Raw genomic sequence first — 17,623 nt, forward strand, 5'->3', positions numbered from 1 at the left:
GAGAGAATGTTCCTCACGGAATGGGTCCTGGGATCCAAAGTCCCTGGGCTCCTCGATGACTGAAGGACTGAGGACAGAGAGGGTATGGTGGGGAGGGAGGGACTATTGTCAGTGGAATTCTGTCCCCCCCCATAAGTTGAAGTCCTAACCTCAAGTGCCCATGGATGTGACCGTATTGAAAAGTAGGGGTTTTGCAGGGAGCGCCAAGGATTGCTGGCCGAACAGAAGCTAGGAAGAGGAAAGGAAAGCTTCTTCTCTAGAACTTTCAGAGAGAGTAGGGCCCTGTTAACCCCTTGATTTTGGACTTCTAATCTGCAGAACTACAAAGGAATAAACTGCTGTTGGTCTAAGCCACCCAACTGTGGCCGCCTTAGTGAGCACCTACCGGGCCTTTCGAATTGCCGGGCTTGACCTGGTTTTCCTCCCAGCCCTGCGCTCTTTCCGAAGGGGGAATAGGATCACGTCCCTCCCCAGCTCACAAGTTTCCTATGGCTCCGTGTTGTCCTGGCATCCAGGACCCCTCCTAACCGGCCCCAGCATCCTGTCCCACGGCTCCCGCCTCCTTTTCTGTGTTGGCTGCACCAAATGATGTCCCAGTTCTCCCCTCCATGTCTTTGCTCATGCTATGCCAGAAAACTCACCACTTTTCCCGGTTCACGTCTACTCGTTCTTTGCAACCTCTCTTGGACAATCGTCTCTTCCAGGAATAAGAGCAAACATTTACTGAGCCTTACTGTGGGCCAGGCACTATGCTGTGTGCTTTCTGTGAATTACTTCATTCAGTCCTCACGGCAGCTCTGGGAGTCCGGTATGCTCATCCCCATCGTACAGAAGGGGAAACCAAGGCCCAGCTAGGGCTCCATGAGCTCCCACCGTCGTGAAGGGCATTGGTGGGGTCAGGGCCAGGCCTGTGTGGCAGAAGCAGTGCTCTGCTGGGCCCCGTGGCACCCCCACCCCTGCCTGGGGAGCCCGCTCCTCCCCAGGAACATCTGCTCCTCCAGGCCTCCAGCTGCTGCACATTTCAGGATAACAAATGATACTGTAACAAGAGGTGAAATCAAATGCAGGCCGAATAGTTTTCCACGGCCATTTCATGCAAAATAACTCCAAGGCATCTGTCTTCCTCACCACGTGGGGCTGGAGCACATGGTGCCGAGAAGGACGGAGGAGCCAGACCCCAACCTGGCTCTCACAGATAAATAAACAAGGCACCGGCGACAGCGTGGCCGGTAGGCGGCTGCGGCGTAAATCAGGGCTTTTATGGGGCAAGAGGCCTGTCAGGGCTCAGACCCCTTGACCGGCCTCTGAAAGAGAACACCAGTGGACACCCTTGCAGTAAAGCAGAGACCACTCACCGATACGCCCACCCAGGGTCCCCTGGCAGGCCCTGGGCCCCACCTGGCAAGCCCCTGAGGCTCACCAAAGGCCAGGTCTCAGGATACACCCCACCCACTGGTTTTCCCATTCATTCATTCATTCATTTCCCGCTCATTCATTCATTCACTCTATACTTGGTGTAGAGTAGGCGCTCAGTCAAAATTTCTCAAATGAAGAAATGTGCTCATTTCTTTCCTCTTTCCGCCCCCCGCTCCCCTTCTCTTTGCAGCACTGAGGTCACCTCAAGATGCACAACCTAGGCAGGGTCCCTAATTTGGCTGAGCCTGGATCCCAAGCCACCCCCCTTGATATCAGGAAGGGAGAGGTTGAGGGGAGAAGGACCAGCCTGAGACCCGGAGCACTCTGCCTCCTACCAAGGCTTCTTCAGGGGAGGGTCTTTGCTGCTTGCAGGTGGGCAGCCAACCAGCCTAGGCTCCCTATGTCCCCCTGAAATGCGACGCTGCCTGCCCCTCTGAGCAGGATCCCTCCTATTTGTGCCTCACTGTCCTTCCAGGGTTCCAGGAGCTCCCCCTTCTCTGAAGGGCTCGAGGTTTGCAGACTGGCCCAGGCCCACCGCCGTCTCACTGTGCGGACCCCGGCGGTGGCAGTCAGCAGGGGCAGTTGTTACTGCCCGCATCTCCTACCACAGTAGTCCTGACACCCTTTGATTTCCACCATTCACTTAAAATCCGTCTCCAATACACAAAACAGTGCAATCAGGGACATTCGGTGCATTCGCCGTGTTGTACAACCATCACTGCTCTCTAGTTCCAGAACATTTTCATCACCCTGAAGGGAAGCCCTGAACCCAGGGAGCAGGCGCTCGCCCTTTCTCCCCTCCGCCGGCCCCTGGCAACCGCGAGTCTCCTCATAGCGGTTTAAAGATGATTCTAACTCAGGCAAAGTGGAAGGCATGATCCCCAATTCACGGATGAGGAAACTGAGGACGGCGTGTGTGCACGGCCGGTACAGCTGGGCCCCCCCTCCCCCTGTGCCTCGGGGCCCCCACTCTCCACAGAGCAGCACTTCAGAGCAGTGTGTCCCGCGTGTCCTTGGAGGCTGTCCAATAGATGCCCCCTTGGTGGACTCTGGGCTTCTTTCTCCGGTAGGTGAGAGGCGCGCGAGAGAAATTTACCAGGTGGTCACGACGGAGTTCGGAGCTCCGTCTTGGCCACCCGGTAAGCTTAGGCTATCGATTGATGGGCTGAGAAGGCCTCAGGTGACGGTGGCAGTTAGGGCGGGGAAGGTGACAGGGAGGGCGTCTGCGGCGCCCCTATTGGTTTTGACTCCAGATTATACACGCCACACCCAAGCCCTCACGCTCACCCCTCTAGGCCTTTGCGTTCAGTTTCCTCTCTCTGGACCTCCTCTTCTCCCTCAAACCTCCCCAGACCGCAGCTCCTACTCATCCTTCAAAACCCACTCGGTGCCACCTCTGCCTTGAGTTAGGGCAGCGGTCTCGGTGTGGTGAAATCAGCAGCGTGTCCAGGGAGTGACCCTGGGCATTTGTGCTGCTACAAAGCTCCGCAGATGAATCTGCCTTGCAGCCAGGGCCGAGCGCCTGGTACAGGGGATGCTTCTCCGTGCTTCCCCAGCAGAGCTCCTTCCTCCTCATTTGGAGAATGTCTGTTCCGGGGTCTGTTACCCTCACTGTCCTGAGAGCCATTTGAGACAACCGCCTGCAGAGGGACCTGGTTAGGAGCCCAAGGCTTTTTTTATTAACAGCTTTATGTTTGAGATAGCAAACAGTTCGCCCATTTAAAGCATACAATGAGGGACACCTGGGTGGCTCAGTCGGGTAAACGTCCAACTTGGGCTCAGGTCATGATCTCGTGGTCCGTGAGTTCGAGCCTCGCATTGGGCTCTGTGCTCACAGCTCAGAGCCTGGAGCCTGCTTTGGGTTCTGTGTCTGCGCCTCTGTCTGCCCTTCCCCTGCACTCTCTCACTCTCTTTCTCTCTCAAAAATAAATAAACATTTAAAAAATAAATAAATAAATAAATAAATAAACATTTAAAAAAAAAGGTACACAGTGATTTTTGGTATATTACATTATTAGTCGTAAAAATTAATTAGTAAAATGGATATAACAACAAATTTGCTATTTCAATCATAGCCGAATGTACGTTACAGTGACATTAATTATATCCACAGTGTTTGCAACCATAGGAGCCCAAGACTTTGGCTTCAGATAGACCTGGTTTCTATCCTGGTTCTTCTACTCCATAGTTATGTGGCTTCCTCTGTGAGGTCCTACTTACCCATCTGGAAATCGGGAATAGCAGGGGCCACCTCAAAAGTCATCGTGAAGATTGAATGAGGCAATGGGGTAAAATGCCTTGCAGATTGTGAAACTCCCTGTGTATATATGCCCCTGCTGTGTGACTCATGACACATGTACTCTGTGGCCTCAGGCAAGTCCCTGGCCCTCTCTGGACCCAACTCCTGACTTTAACAAGGCAGAGTTGGGATTAGGTGAGCCCCAGGGCCTGTGAGCTCTGACACCCAGTGCTTAATGGTCTGCTCCATCAGAAGTCCTGTCTTCACTGTGATGGTAGCCCTAGGGCTTACGTCCCCTCCTCTGAGAACTTCCCCATATCCCAGAGGCCCTAGCAACCACGGTAGACCACGTGACATGGCCATAGGTGATTGGACCTGGGAAGACATGTGCCTCAAGAGAATTGGGACCTGGGTGCGCATGCTACTGTCTGTGGTCGCTGTGTAAGCCTGGCTGGAAGGGTGGTGGTTAGGGGAGACCTGGCTGGAACCGGCGACAGACCAGATCCTGACATGCCAGGACTTTATCCCAGGAGAAGTGGGAGCCCCATCGTGGAGCCCCAGAGGGCTGAGCTAGGGCAGGAGGGCTTGGGAGAAGAGGGGAGGAAATTGAACAGGGTCCTCAGGCCATGAGGCTTTGGGCCAGTGCAGACCGCCCCCCACCCCCAGAACTTCAGTTTCCCCTTCCGGCAATGGGGCTGTACTCAGGGGTGCTGGGGGTCCTTCCAGCACTGGTTTACTCTGACGTGGGGTGTGAGACTGAAGCAGGAGGACTGGGGGAGGCCAAACCAGAGACATTCCCTCATTGGAGCTGTTCTTGTCCACGCATGCAAAGCTGGTTCCCAGAACCAGAGGGATAGGGCTCCAGGTGTGCAAATGGAGTCCCCTGGGACAGGACGGGGGGGGGGTTGGAATCCTCAGGGTCGCCAAGGGCAGCTCGTGGGCTGCAACCTCTCCAAGCTGAGGCTTTGTGCCTCAGGTCCAACAGGGACTTCAATTTCTGTCTTTAAAGCTGCAGAAGAAACCCACCCCACCGCCCACCTTCTCCACACCCTGGATTCCGGGGGCCCAGTCTGGGTGCTGGAGTGATGACTGACATTTTGAGAGATGGAGGGATGTCCTGGAGGGGGCAGGGCCCCCCAGAAGTCATGAGAGAAAATGTCCACATCTTCACAGAGGGATTTCTTGTGTCTGGAACCCCTTCCTTTTCCAGGTCTAGGCCACATCCAGGCACCAAGGAGCAGGGAGAAAACCGCAGGCTCCAGAAGCAGATTCCAGCTTCGCTGCCTGCCCACTGTGTGGTCTTAGGGCTCAGTTTTAGAGCCTCAGTTTCTCCCCCTGTCAAATAGCGCTAATGCCATCTGCCTGCTTCAGATGGGGATGAAATCAGGTGAGGTGATGGGGGTGAGGGATAAAGTACTGGGGTCCAAGAGAAGACCTGGGCCAGGCCTCAGATACCATCTCTGTTTGGACGAGGACGCTGAGCTGCAGAGGGGGACAGTGATGTGCCACCGCCACAAAGTGACGCACGAGGCCCAGGCCAGAGGCTGAGTTCCGCACCCCCTCAGGCCTTCCTCACCCGGCACTGCCTCGAGGAGGCAAAAGCACAAATGTGGCCACCGCTGCGTTTGATGCCTCACCTTTCGAATGGGTCACCTGGGAACAGTCTCACAGAGCACAGCACGGCAGAAGAGAATTCAGAGCCAGTGCTGCCAGAACGTCCCTCTCCTGGCCAAGACACGCAGCTCTGTCATGGGGCCACCAGGGTCCGTGTCAGCTTGGGACTCCAGAACGAGCCAGGCACTCTGTTGCTCAAGCTGGAGCCTCAGCAAATGTTCATCTCCCCTCCTTGCCCAGTGGGAAATCAGGCTGTGTTTTGAGAGAGAGAGAAATACTGATGGACCCAACTAGGCTCTAAGCTCTTGCCTTCTCAGGTCCTGAATTTGTTTCAGGGTCCCTTTAGCTCTCCCCTGGCCCCAAGGCCCCGCCAAGACTCTATGGTGCTTTTGTAAAAGTTAGAAAAAGGTGCCCCATTTGGGCAGATGCAGCCCCACGTCAGGATTTCACCTTCCACTCACCACCTCAGCCAGATGACCTTGCGCAGTGAACACCCTGCACAACTGGGCCCTTCTCAGCCCCCTCTGTACTCCCCTCCCAGCTGAGTCCCATTCTACCCTTGGGGCTCCCCCAGAGTGGCTGACAGGGGCACCCTCTCCCCAGGGTCCTTTTTTCCTCTCCAGGACCAACCCAGAATCTCCTCCTGTGTTAGGATGCTCTGTGGGACCCGGGCAGGGGGAAGGACCATGCTCAAGTTTATGGATCTTCTAGAATTCTCCAGCTTAACTCCTGGCTTATGGCTTCAGATCCCAACTCTGAAGGGCCACCTGAGTTCCCTCCCCACCTCCTGATGGGACCCAGTCCCCACCTCCAACAGCATCTTCTTCTTTGAAGGCCTCTATATTCCTGAAGGAGTCAGCACGAGCTGTCCCCAGCAGCTGCCATGCAGATCTGGTCCTGTAAGTCCCAACTGGAAACCCTTCCTCTGCTCCCCAACACAGAACAAAGGCAAAGCTTGCTCATCCATCCCCCAAGACCCATGTGGCCCAGCACTGTCTTCACCTCCAGCGTCACTGCAAGGCCCTCCCCTCCTCCCCTCTGGTCTCCCAACAGAATGAATCCTTCAACTCCCAGAAGGCACCAGGTGGTTTCAAGCCTTCACTGGCCTCACAGTGCTCCCCCGCCCTCGAAATGAGTGAGAAGCCTACCCCAAAGCATAGACGGGCCCATTCTGTGTTAATGGCTATTTACACAGAACACTCACAACTGTTAATTTGCTTGAACTTCCCCTCAGCCTAGTGAGGGGGACAGGGCAGAGTTCTTGTGTCTATGCACTTACTTTTGTACCTGGTCTTATAAATGCTGGATGAAGGAAGAATGGGTACAGTGGGTGGATGGGTGAGCAGACGGACGGACGGGCAGATGGATGGATGGATGGATGGGGAACAACTGGACCTAGACACAAGGCAGGAATAACTTGAAATGTGAGAATCTGCAGCCCAGGGTGGCGGTTCCTGAAAAGAGTTCTAGTCTGTGATTGGGTGGGCGGGGGGTGGGCGAGGGGACAGCCAGTGATTTCTGGGGTCCAAGAAGGGAAGAAAGGACCTCCCTGAGGGGGCAGGGTGTGACGGGGGTCAGGCAGCAGCAGCAGAGGTCCCCTTCTCCTTCTGGCTAGCCGGGCGGTGCCCAGGGACGATGAACTTGGCGTCTACAGAACTCTTCAAGCCACTCCAGTCAAATGCTGGAGGGGCCTTGCTCTGCTCCAGCTGCCTACACCCAACTCTGGGGGCCTTTCCCAGAAGTGCTTGGGCTGCAGGTGAGGTATGGGGGAGCGGGGGAGCCCCCGACAAGAGGCAGCCTACCCGGGACGTGAGGGTCTGGAATCCACCACATGCGCCTGGGACTTAGATCTCTCGGTCCTCCCAACTCCCACAGCAGGATGAGTCAGGGCTTTGGGGGGCAAGGGAGGATAGTCTGAAAACCATTACCAAAGGATCTTCAGTCCAAGGGAGACACAGACCAGAGGGGTGTGGTGCCTGCTGGAGAATGAGGGTGGGGAGGTAAAGAAGTGATGGGGAACCAGAGGGCAGGAGGGGCTTCCCAATCCCGCCGCTCCCTGCCCCCACCCACCCCTCCCATGCTCCTTCCCAGGTTAGGTGTGAACCAGAGCATGTCTGTATGTCCACGTGGATCTGGATGTCCTCATGTGTCCGTGTGTGTCTGCGTGCGTCCGTGTGTGTGATCAATCGTTTCCGCCTCCAGGGGCTGTTAAGAGGTTTTAACAAGTTAACGCTTGTAAAAGGCTTGGTGCTGTGCCCTGCCCTTCCTAAGTTCTCTAAGCATCACTAGCTGTTACTAAAGGGAGAATGTAACCGCTGAGAGTCAACTCTGGAGTCAGGCTGCCCGGGTCACTATCTCGGCGACAGTAACGATCAGGCTCATGGGGGGGCTTGGTCCTTGGTGGCGACGGCAGTTTTGTGTGCTCTGTTCAGCTCCCTGTGCATTCCAGTCAATCCCCCAAGGCACTCCGCTTTCATCCGACGGGGAAGGTGCCCCAACTTCCTGTCCCCCGGTTTCCTGTTCTCACTCCCATGTTCCTCCTGGCCTGCCCCATGGAAGAGACTTCCTGTGTCCCATCCCTGGGCTCCCATTCTTCCTTCCTGCAGGCCCCTGGTCCACTCCGCACCCTTCCACTTGGTCCTCACCTGCTTCTATCCCCAGGGGACACATTCCATTCACACTGCTCTCCCCACCCTCCCCCACCTACTCCAGCCCCTTCCTCTCAGCAGGCCCCCTGCCTCACTCAGGCCTAGCTCACCATCCCCGTTCTGCCTCGTGGACCCTGATGACCTGATGAGCATGGCCGCTCCTCTCCAGATACTCCTTCCCCTGCCCAACCCCCCCCCCCCCGACCTCTTGGGCCACAGGAGCCACCTCTTCTGCCCAAACTGTAAGTGTCCTCCCACTAGCCTACTCTCCCTCTTAATCCACACATGGCTGTCTGCGGCCAGGCCCGCCCCCACCCCTGGGCTCCATCATCCGCATCTGGGCAAAACTGTGAACCAAGGATGTGAAGCCTGGGGCAGGATTCACGTGGAAGTCTCCAGAAGCCTTCAGGGAGTGTGCCATCCTCCCTGCTGTATCTCCTCCACGTGTCCATCTTGCCCATCTTGCATCCCTCAGGGGACAGGGGCTCACTTCCTCATGCCAAGAGAATCCCCACCTCTGTGTAGAAGAAGGTCCTCCACTGAGGCTGCGCCCTGGCCCACCAGAGGCCTAGACGGAGGCAGAGAGCCGAGCTGGGATGAGATGGGTGGGAGGCACTGCTTTGTCTCTTCCGAGCTGAGTGGCCTCGGGCAAGTTCCTTCCACTCTCTGAACTCAGTTTCCTGACCCGTCCAACAGGGGCACATCACTTACTTCACCGTGGGGACAGTTGTTCGGCCAGGAGCCTGGATCAGAGGTGGCACGATTGGGCAGGTGGCAGGATCTAAAAGCAGCTGACCGGGGGGCGCCTGGGTGGCTCAGTCGGTTGGGCGACCGACTTCGGCTCAGGTCATGATCTCATGGGCTCAGGTCATGATCTCACGGTCCGTGAGTTCGAGCCCCGCATCGGGCTCTGTGCTGACAGCTCAGAGCCTGGTGCCTATTTCAGATTCTGCGTCTCCCTCTCTCTCTGACCCTCCCCCGTTCATGCTCTGTCCCTCTCTGTCTCAAAAATAAATAAATGTTAAAAAAAAAATTAGAAAAAATAAATAAATAAAAGCAGCTGACCAGAAGGCAGTTGTAGCTGGAGCCAGGGCCATGAGCTGTCCCCTGCCACGTGTCCGTTCCAGAGCTGCTACCCTGGTTTGGAAGGTCAAAGGCTACCCTACTGTAAAATCTTAGTCTCGTGTCCCGCCTTTAAAGTCCTTTTCATACCGATGGCAGAGAGAAGGTAAAAGATAAAATCAAGGCATCACGTTTATTGGTTCAACAAACTTGCCCGTGAAATACCATGTGCTGGGCGCCGTGCTGGGTGCTGTGGACGCAGAGATCCGTCAGACCCACCGTCCCTGAGCGAAGCTTATGGCTAGGTGTGGAGAAGCACATGTAAACAGAAATGAAGCCTTCAGCGTGGTCATAGCTGAGACAGGAAGGGCGGGGGTGTGGGAGCCCAGTCTAAGAGGTTCCAGAGAAGCCAGAGCAGATTCTAAGACATAGGGAACTTGTGAACCCAGATCCAAAACATATGAAGCTTTCTGGGCACTAGGAAGGGACAACGGGGTGCTCCCTTTAACAGGCATCTGCTGCAGGGCGCAGGGGGACATGTGGGTGATGCCACGAAACCCGTCTATCCTGCCACAGTCACAGCTTATCACTCTTACTCAGCAAGCAGGAGAAGGGACGTGGGATTGACAGAGAGAAACAGAGGAAAGAGCAGTTGTTGCGGCCAGGCCGGGCATCGCTTAATGGACCAGAGAGGAGGGTCAGGGAGCTGGATCAGACCCAGCTTAATATTTTCATGAACATGAGGTTGATCTTCTAAAGGTAAGGTGTGGAATGGGCAGAGGGGGGCGGTGCAAGGCACCAGGCTTTGCCCTAACTCTACCATGTCCTAGCTGTGTGACCTTGGGGAAGTCACCCTCCCTCTCTGGACCACAGGTTTTTCATCTGTAAAATAGGAGTATTAAATCCCACCTCTAGGGCTGTGCTAAGGATTAACAGAGACATGCATAGGGACACCCTGGCACAGGGCTATGCACGGTGTGGGATTCAGCAAATGTTATTTTTCTTTCTTTGCTCTTAGGGAGCTGAGCCACGCCCAGGGCATGGAGCCCTGGGGAGCAGTGGCAACCTGAGTGGCTGGCTGGGGAGACACTGATGTGTTTTAGGGACCCCAGGACTGAGCCAAGCTGCTCCTAGGACACAACCACCTGCTTCCTCCTCCTCATGCTGACATGTTTCCCTTCTGGAAGGACCTTTGGAAGGGAGCAGGAGCCATGGGTGGTGGAGAAGGCGGTGCTGTGGTGTGGGCTGGCCTGAGCAGAGGTCTCCTGATGGTGTGGGAAGGGCTCCCGCCAATATGTTTTGGTGATTATTCTTCCCCGTTTTGTCCTCTAAGACACTGTTCCCTCGCTGCAAGCTAGGGTAGCACACAGGGGCAGGGGTGAGGGAGATAGGAAGGGCTCCCCCAACCTTGAGGGGCCATTGGAGCACCTGGACCACATGGGGTACTGGAGTTGAGAGGTCAGTGTTCCAGACTGCTCTTGGGATGATCTGGGCTGGGCTTTCCCGCTTTCTAGTTTCCCGCTCTGAGCAATGAGAGAATTTGGACAGGCCCTTCCAGCCCTAACATTCCAGAGCCTGGGGGTGTGTGAGACGCAGATCTGCGTTCCAGACTTTTGTCTGCCCCCTACTGCCTCTGTGGCTTTGGGAGACTCTCAGCTTCTGTTTCCTCAGTTTCCCCAGCTGCACAATGAGTAGGCTGGCCTTGGTGATCTAAGGCCTCCATGGGTCCTGTCCATTGGTTTGAACATCTCCTGCACTGGGAATCTTGACCTCTTTCCCTGAAGGTGGCCCTCCAAGAGCTGGAAGCAAGAGGGAGAGGTGGAAAATGGGGAGGAGGAGGGACAGAGAAGGCTGGACCTCAGGCTAGAGATTGGGTCCTGGATGTGGATTCCCAAGCCCAGGCCACTTTAGAGACGGCCACCCCTCCCTGTGTCGCACACAGGATCCCATTTATACCCATTGTCCCGGAACTCCTGCCAGCTAGCTGACCAGGGGGCCCCATTTTTTGGACGGGAAGACCAAGGCCCCAAGGCAAGAAGGGATCTGCACAGATTCACACACAGCTGGTCAGTGGCTAAGGTTGAACTGGGGGAGGGAGGAGACCTATGGCAACTCCATGGCTTCCTATCCTTTGTCACCGACCGCAGCAGCCCATCCTCCATGGGGCAGTCATCGAGTCCCACCCTTCATGGCGTAGAAGGGGAAACTGAGGCCCGGGACAGTATGTGTTCTCTGGGTTAACCATGTATTCTCCCTCCTGACTTTAGTTGCAGTAGCTGGGACAGTCCACATAGGCCAAACATCTCCACTAGCAGCCTTGCTTGCTGCCTAAAATTCCAATCAGAGCCCCCATATTTGGATAAAGCAATGTGTCCTGTGGCCCATGTGCTGAGGGGGACAGAAAGACAAGAATTACAGGCATCTGGTATCTTCAGCCTCCTAGAAGAGCCAAGAAGGAAGGAGCCTGGGGGGATCAGTGAGGGTCAGGGGGTCCAGAAGAGGTGAAGCACTTGCCTGGGTCCCACAGAGTACTGGGCTCAGGCAGGCAGCCAACCCAGGCCCTGCTTCCACAGCCTGAGGGGCCCCTCCTTCTGCCCCTTCCCCAGCCCCCTTCTCACATGCATGGGCCTGGAAGGAGATGGGCCTGGAGTAGTAGACGCAGTCCCTCTGGCTGGGACAGCGGGTGGGGGCTGGGAACATCTCCCCCGCAATCCCGGTCACCCTTCGAGAGGGTGCTGTGGGCCGCAGCGGATTAATGATGCGAAGGCCATTCATTTCCTCTAGCCGGGAGACAGGCTGCACCACACAGCCCCCCATTGTTGGCCGCCCTTATCTCGGGAAGTTCCGCCGACCCCATCCGGAGAAGGCAGCCGGCCCCCACCCCCCCACGCTTCCAGCCCCACCTTTTTGCCCCTCGGAGGCTGGAGAGCTTGGCAGGGCTGGGATCATGCAGGTCTTGATCTGTCTGCCCCTGCCCTGCCCCCCCACCCCAAACCAGGAGAAGTCTGGACTTTGCCTGAAGGCCGGATGGCACCGTGGAGAACAGCGTGGCAGGGCCTAGGTCTCAACGGGGTTTCAAACAGGGGTCCTGGAGGGGTTAAGGATGAACTGGAATGGGTGAGGCTTGAGGCAGGGAGGGTGGGAGGCAGTGGAGGGAGGGAGCCTGGGCACACTCAGGGACCCCATTAGGCTAGGACAGGGCAGGGTAGGGCACCATATTCTTTGGTTTCAAAACCCAAAGGAGGGTTTTGAGGAGGTTTTGAGGAGGGCACACAGTCTCTGCCCATGCTAGGCCCATGCTAGCTGACCGGCCTCCTCAAGGTGCTGACTCCTACTTTAGGGGGCAGCACAGGCATTACATAAGTCCTCCAGGAAGCCTTCCCTGATTCCCCCGCTAGTTGGGGTCCCCCCACCAGGCTCAGTGCCCTCCAGCCCTTGTGTTTCATCCTGCACCCCCTCAGAGCCCTGAGCACCCTGTGTGGATACAGATCTGTCCCCCACCTAGACTGGACATGCTTTGATGGTGGAGCCTCCCGTCTCTAGGACTTGCCCCAAGCCCTGCTCTCACCAGCCTGGTGAGAAGTTGGAGCCACCAAGTCTTGCTCTAGACCAGCCCCTCCCCAGCCACGGCCTCCTCCTCACGGGCACTGTAGGTCCCCTCCCCTGACCTGCCTCCCCATCAGCCCACCTACCCTCCCACCACCATGCTTTTGGCCAAGTATGTCCCTCCACCTGGAGCGCCCTTTCCCTGCCTCCTCCTGGCAAAATCTCAGCCACTCATTATAGACTGTTCAGTGCCAGCCCTCCTCGGAGCCCCTCGAAGGCCACCACTTATGCTGGGGACTTCAGCAAATGCCTCGCTCCCTATTTGACCAGAGCTGCTCCGTTCAATAAATTGTCTGATACGAAGTGTCCACAGCTAAAAAAGGGCTCAGAACAAGTAGATTTGTCCACCCTAACCCTTAACGGATGGAGACATCACTCACCTGATATTTCTTGAGAAGTCTAGAAAACAGCGGATTTTCATTTTAACAGAAGCCTTCAATACCTTCAGCCCAGGAAGTGACTTCATGGGGGTAACAAAGGCAGTGTGAGAGCGAGAACAGTGATATTTTGGGACAAAGGAGTCTACCCAGGACTCTTTGTATCCTACCCCGAAGGCAGCTTTACTAAAGGGCCGGCTTTCCAAAAGCCCACACTCTTGTCACATAATCCACCAACTCCTGGAACTGGATACTTGGAATTGTGGAAACCTTAGGAGGAATCAGGGAGTCCTCGCATGGGTACCTCAGCGCCTCTGGGAGATGCCGCATCTAAGAGCCCAAGGACTTCACCAAGCTCCCCGGGAGCAAGAGGACCTGCAGGCAGAGGGGACCCTGAGGGACGGTCCTGTGGCCTTGAGCAAGTCTCTCTTTTCCCTCCCCTCCTCCCCCCCTCCCCTCCCCTCCCCTCCCCTCCCCCCCCCCCCTTTCTTTGGGTCCTCTGCTCTTCTGCACCTGCTTTTCAGGCCACTCAGTCTCAGTGGAACTTTCCAGAATGCTGCAGGGACCACACCCCTCCCAATTTGACAGCTCACACCCATCCCCATCTTCCCTGCCCTCAGCTCCACCTCTTCAGACAGCCATCTCCACGGGGGCCTGCAAGGTGGATGGAAGAGAGAAGGGGAGACCCCACCCACAACGAGGCTCAGACAATCTGGCTGGATGGGTGCTGGCACCCGGCAGGTGCTCAGTAAATGCCCCTGCCCCTGCTACTGTCACTATAGCATGGGGCGATGGAGCACACAGTGGACTCTTACCACAGCCTTGCTTCTTGAGCCTCTGTTTCCTTATCTGCAGACTGGGGATGATGAGAATCCTAACCTACCAGGCCACTGGGAAAGCTGACTGAGATAATGTGTGCGAAATGGCCTCCTAGCCCCCTGGGAGTTAGAGGAAAATTCATTAACATAATAAAAAGCATTAATAATAAGTTGTGGGAGGAAAGGCTCATCGGGTGGCTACTAAGCTATTAAAAAGTGGGCCGGGTGTCAGGAGGGTGGAGGAGACAGGAAAGGCCAGTTCACTGAGAGCAAGCCTGTGCCCCGACTGCCTGGAGAAGATGGTCAGGGATTACTGGGCGCCTCGAAAACACTTTCAACTTTGTTCAACTTTGTTTCCTCCCTGTGGGACAGCTACTTTTAGGTGCCTCTTACGGATGAGGGAAGTGTGGCTCTGAGAGCTTGGGAGCCTTCTCAAGGTCACCCAGCTGATGACAGAGGGTTGGGAAGTCATCCATGCCCAGCCTGAGAACCCAGCTCAAAGTCAACCGGTGTCCGGGTCCCACGTGAGGTCACCCCAAACACAGCCGCGTGTGTTCATGGCGGGGGAAAGCAAGGTTGGGGGCGAGCCCTATTGCTCTGGGCAAGACGCGGGGCAGAAGAACCCGCCGCTGGGAATGGACTTGGAGTGGCTTTTTACTTCCCGGCCTGCGTCTTGAAGTGAATGACGGATTTGCCCAGACTGGGTCTCTTCATCCCTGAGCCTCTGCTAAGGAGATGCTTAGAGTGGGGGACTGGGGGAGGGGACCGGGGTGGTGGCTCCATATGGGCCACGGGGAGGTGACCTCAGCCACTGGAGCAGCAGTGCTTCCCTCCTTTACCCCTTCTCCTTCCTCTCTTCCTCTAAGCAGGCGGGGCAGGGAGGCAGGGGGCAGGGAGGGGCGGCTGGAGGCACCATGACCCTCTGGTGCCCAGGCCTTGAGCACAGCTATCTGGAGCTGATTTGATAGCAACAGTGGCATCGCAGCCTGCTCCCGGCTCCGGCAGCCCGAAGGTCAGGCCTCACGGCTCTGTCTTCATCTTAGGTAAAGGGCCGTGGTGCCTACTGAGCCACACGCACCCAAAAGCATTATCTGAAAGCCAAGACGCCAGTGAGGAGGCCGTTGGCATAAGTCTGGGGAGAGATGGCGTGGCCTGAGCTGGGCCGCAGTCCGGGGAGTGACATTTGTCATGATCTCCCATTGGCACCTGTCCTACAGAGGAGGAAACCTGAGGTCACCTAGCAGCAAATCAGAGGTTTAGCAGGGTCCTGGGGCAAGTCCGAGCTCTGTCCTCAGCCGCCCCCGCCCCCCTCCGCCGGCTGGGGCCTGTGTGTCTGAGACCTCCTGTCTGGGTTTGCCCTACTTCGTGGGACGCCCTTGTGACCTGCCCCCTCCCGTGTGGGCTAGTAGGACAGTAGCAGCCTCTGTGGGGCTCCAGGCCTGACCCATCCCCAGCCTCTCCCCTCCTGGCTCCAGGATGTCTGGAGCCCTGCAGACTCCCAGGAATGTCCCTGGCTTGGGCTGGCCAGCTGGAGAGGCACTGGGAAGATGAAGGTCCTCGACACCATGTGCATTTCCACGTGCTGGAGCAGGCGCAGAGCCAGGAGGAACCTGAGTGGTCATCTGGGCATCAAAGGACCAGAGGTCCCAGAGAGGGCCGTGTCTGGCCCAAGGACACGTAGTAGATCTGAGAACACACGGCGGACAACTCTGTAAAGGAGGTGGCTTTCCACCCACCCTCCCCCACGCCCTCCTTGCAGGGCTGTGAGGAATGCAGGGATCGTGATCCCCATTTTACAAAGAAAGAACTGGACAGAGAGATTCAGGGAGAGCCAGTGATTTGTCCAAAGTGAAACAGGTCGATCTCACTTCATCCATCTTCTGGTCTCTCCCCATTCACGTTCTCTCTTTCACTCGTGATTGCTGATCAGTCAGCAGATTTTTCCCGAGCCCTTAGCCTGGCTGAGGGGACCCAAAGTGGAACGGGCCACATTCTCTGCCCTCAAGGGGCTCCCTGTCTGGAGTGGCCAAGGAACAAGTGCCTGTGAAGGAGAACAATACAAAAGAAGGAGGAGGGGGAAGGGCCTGTGGGCTGGATCAGTCAAGGAGACTTCCTGTTGGAGGTGGCATTTCCAGAATCGTCTGAATGAAGGGAACTACAGAGGGAGTCCATAGGTGTGGCTGGGGAGAAGGCTGAAGAAAGGGAGCAGGAAATGGGGTAGAGAGATGGCACACACACGTACCTCACAGAGGAGAGGGGAAAGCACTGTTTCAAAGGCTGTTGTGTGGTGGTAAGAGCTCTTGATGTCGGGTCAGCCAGACCCCGATACGGGTAAAATCCCAGAGAGGGAGGCTGGGTGCCCCTCACCCTGAATCTTCAGCCCCGAGCACTGGGTCTGGCATCAGGAGTCCACTGACTAGATGAATGACCCTGATTCCAACAAATACAGAAGTGCCCTTGGGCAAGTCGCTCCACTTCCGTGGCCTCGACTTCTTTCTCTGTGAAATGGGGAGAACTATAAAACACCTGTGACATGGCTGTTGCGAGGATTCGGCGAGAAAATATCTGTTAACATGCCTTGTATCGTGCTTGGCACATGGTAAGGTGCTTAATCTCTTAAGATATTTCTACCTTCCTTCGTTCACTCCTTCTCATGTGCAACTTAAAAGTGCTTCGAAAGCCACAAAGCTGTTGGCCCACTCCGTGAGCCCTTCTCAAGTGTTCAGACAGGAATGTACATAAAATGGAGGCCTTGCTGGGACAGGCTGAAGTAATGTCATTTTCAGAAGCAGCAAAACGCAGCCGAGCCAGGAGTTATTTGGGGGTTAGTGACTCAGGGACATATGAATGTCGGGAACTGCCCTTTTCTTTATAAATTGTTTCCACACAATTTCAGATATTTCCCGGAAAATAAATGTGAATATAAATATGACATAAATATGTACATGGAAATGTATATATGGGGGAAAGCAAGGCAGGCAGTGGGAGATTCCTGACACGGGAATTTCAGACGCGGCTTTGCCACTCACAGCTGTGCGACCCTGAGCGCAACCCTGAACCTCGGTGACCCCTTTGCTCACCAGTAAAATGGGGATAACATTTCTTCCCTTGAGGAGAGTTGGTGAGAGAATTAAACATAGATTGTGAAATCGCTGCTGGTTGTTGTTATTATTAAGCAAGTGTATTACTATTATTGTTCTCATGATTGGTATTATTACTAACCAAGTGCTGCCTCGTACCCTGAAGTCAGGGAGAGGACTTCAGTTTGGCTCCTGCGTCCCCAGAGGGGTCCAGTCTGGTGACTGGACCTACCTAAAGAAAGAAGAACAAGGGACCCCAGGGCTGTCCTTGAGCTGAGGAAGGGTGGAAGGTAGTCGTAGGTGTGTGTTTGGGAGGAATGTCCGTTAATATAAAAAAATGGGATAAATCTGGAGCCGGGGCTTGTGGCCCGCGCTGCAGTGCGTGCACAAGTACTGTTGTTACTTTTGTCCCCCGTCCTGCGGAACCGTTCCCTTCGCGGCGCTGGCACGCGTCTCCCTCGGCTTAGGGCGGCGGAAAGCCTCTGCCCTGGGGCCGCCCCTGCGTATGGGAACCACGGCCCGCCCTGGGCTGCAGAGCCGAGGCCGCCCTCGCCCACCGGGACACGTCCCCTAGCTCCCACTTCGCCCTCCCTTGCCCCTGTCACCCACCGCCTGCTCCCCCTTCGTTCGGCCTCGGACTGACAATGACAATTCACATTTCCGGACTGATGCATTGTCATTTTGCCTGGGTTGATTAAGCACCTGCTGTATGCCTGGGGCACACAGGCCTGGGGCTGGGCGGTGAGTGCAGAGGTGAAAACCA

Source organism: Panthera tigris, chromosome D1 (assembly GCF_018350195.1).
Source record: "Panthera tigris isolate Pti1 chromosome D1, P.tigris_Pti1_mat1.1, whole genome shotgun sequence".
NCBI classification, from domain to species: domain Eukaryota; kingdom Metazoa; phylum Chordata; class Mammalia; order Carnivora; family Felidae; genus Panthera; species Panthera tigris.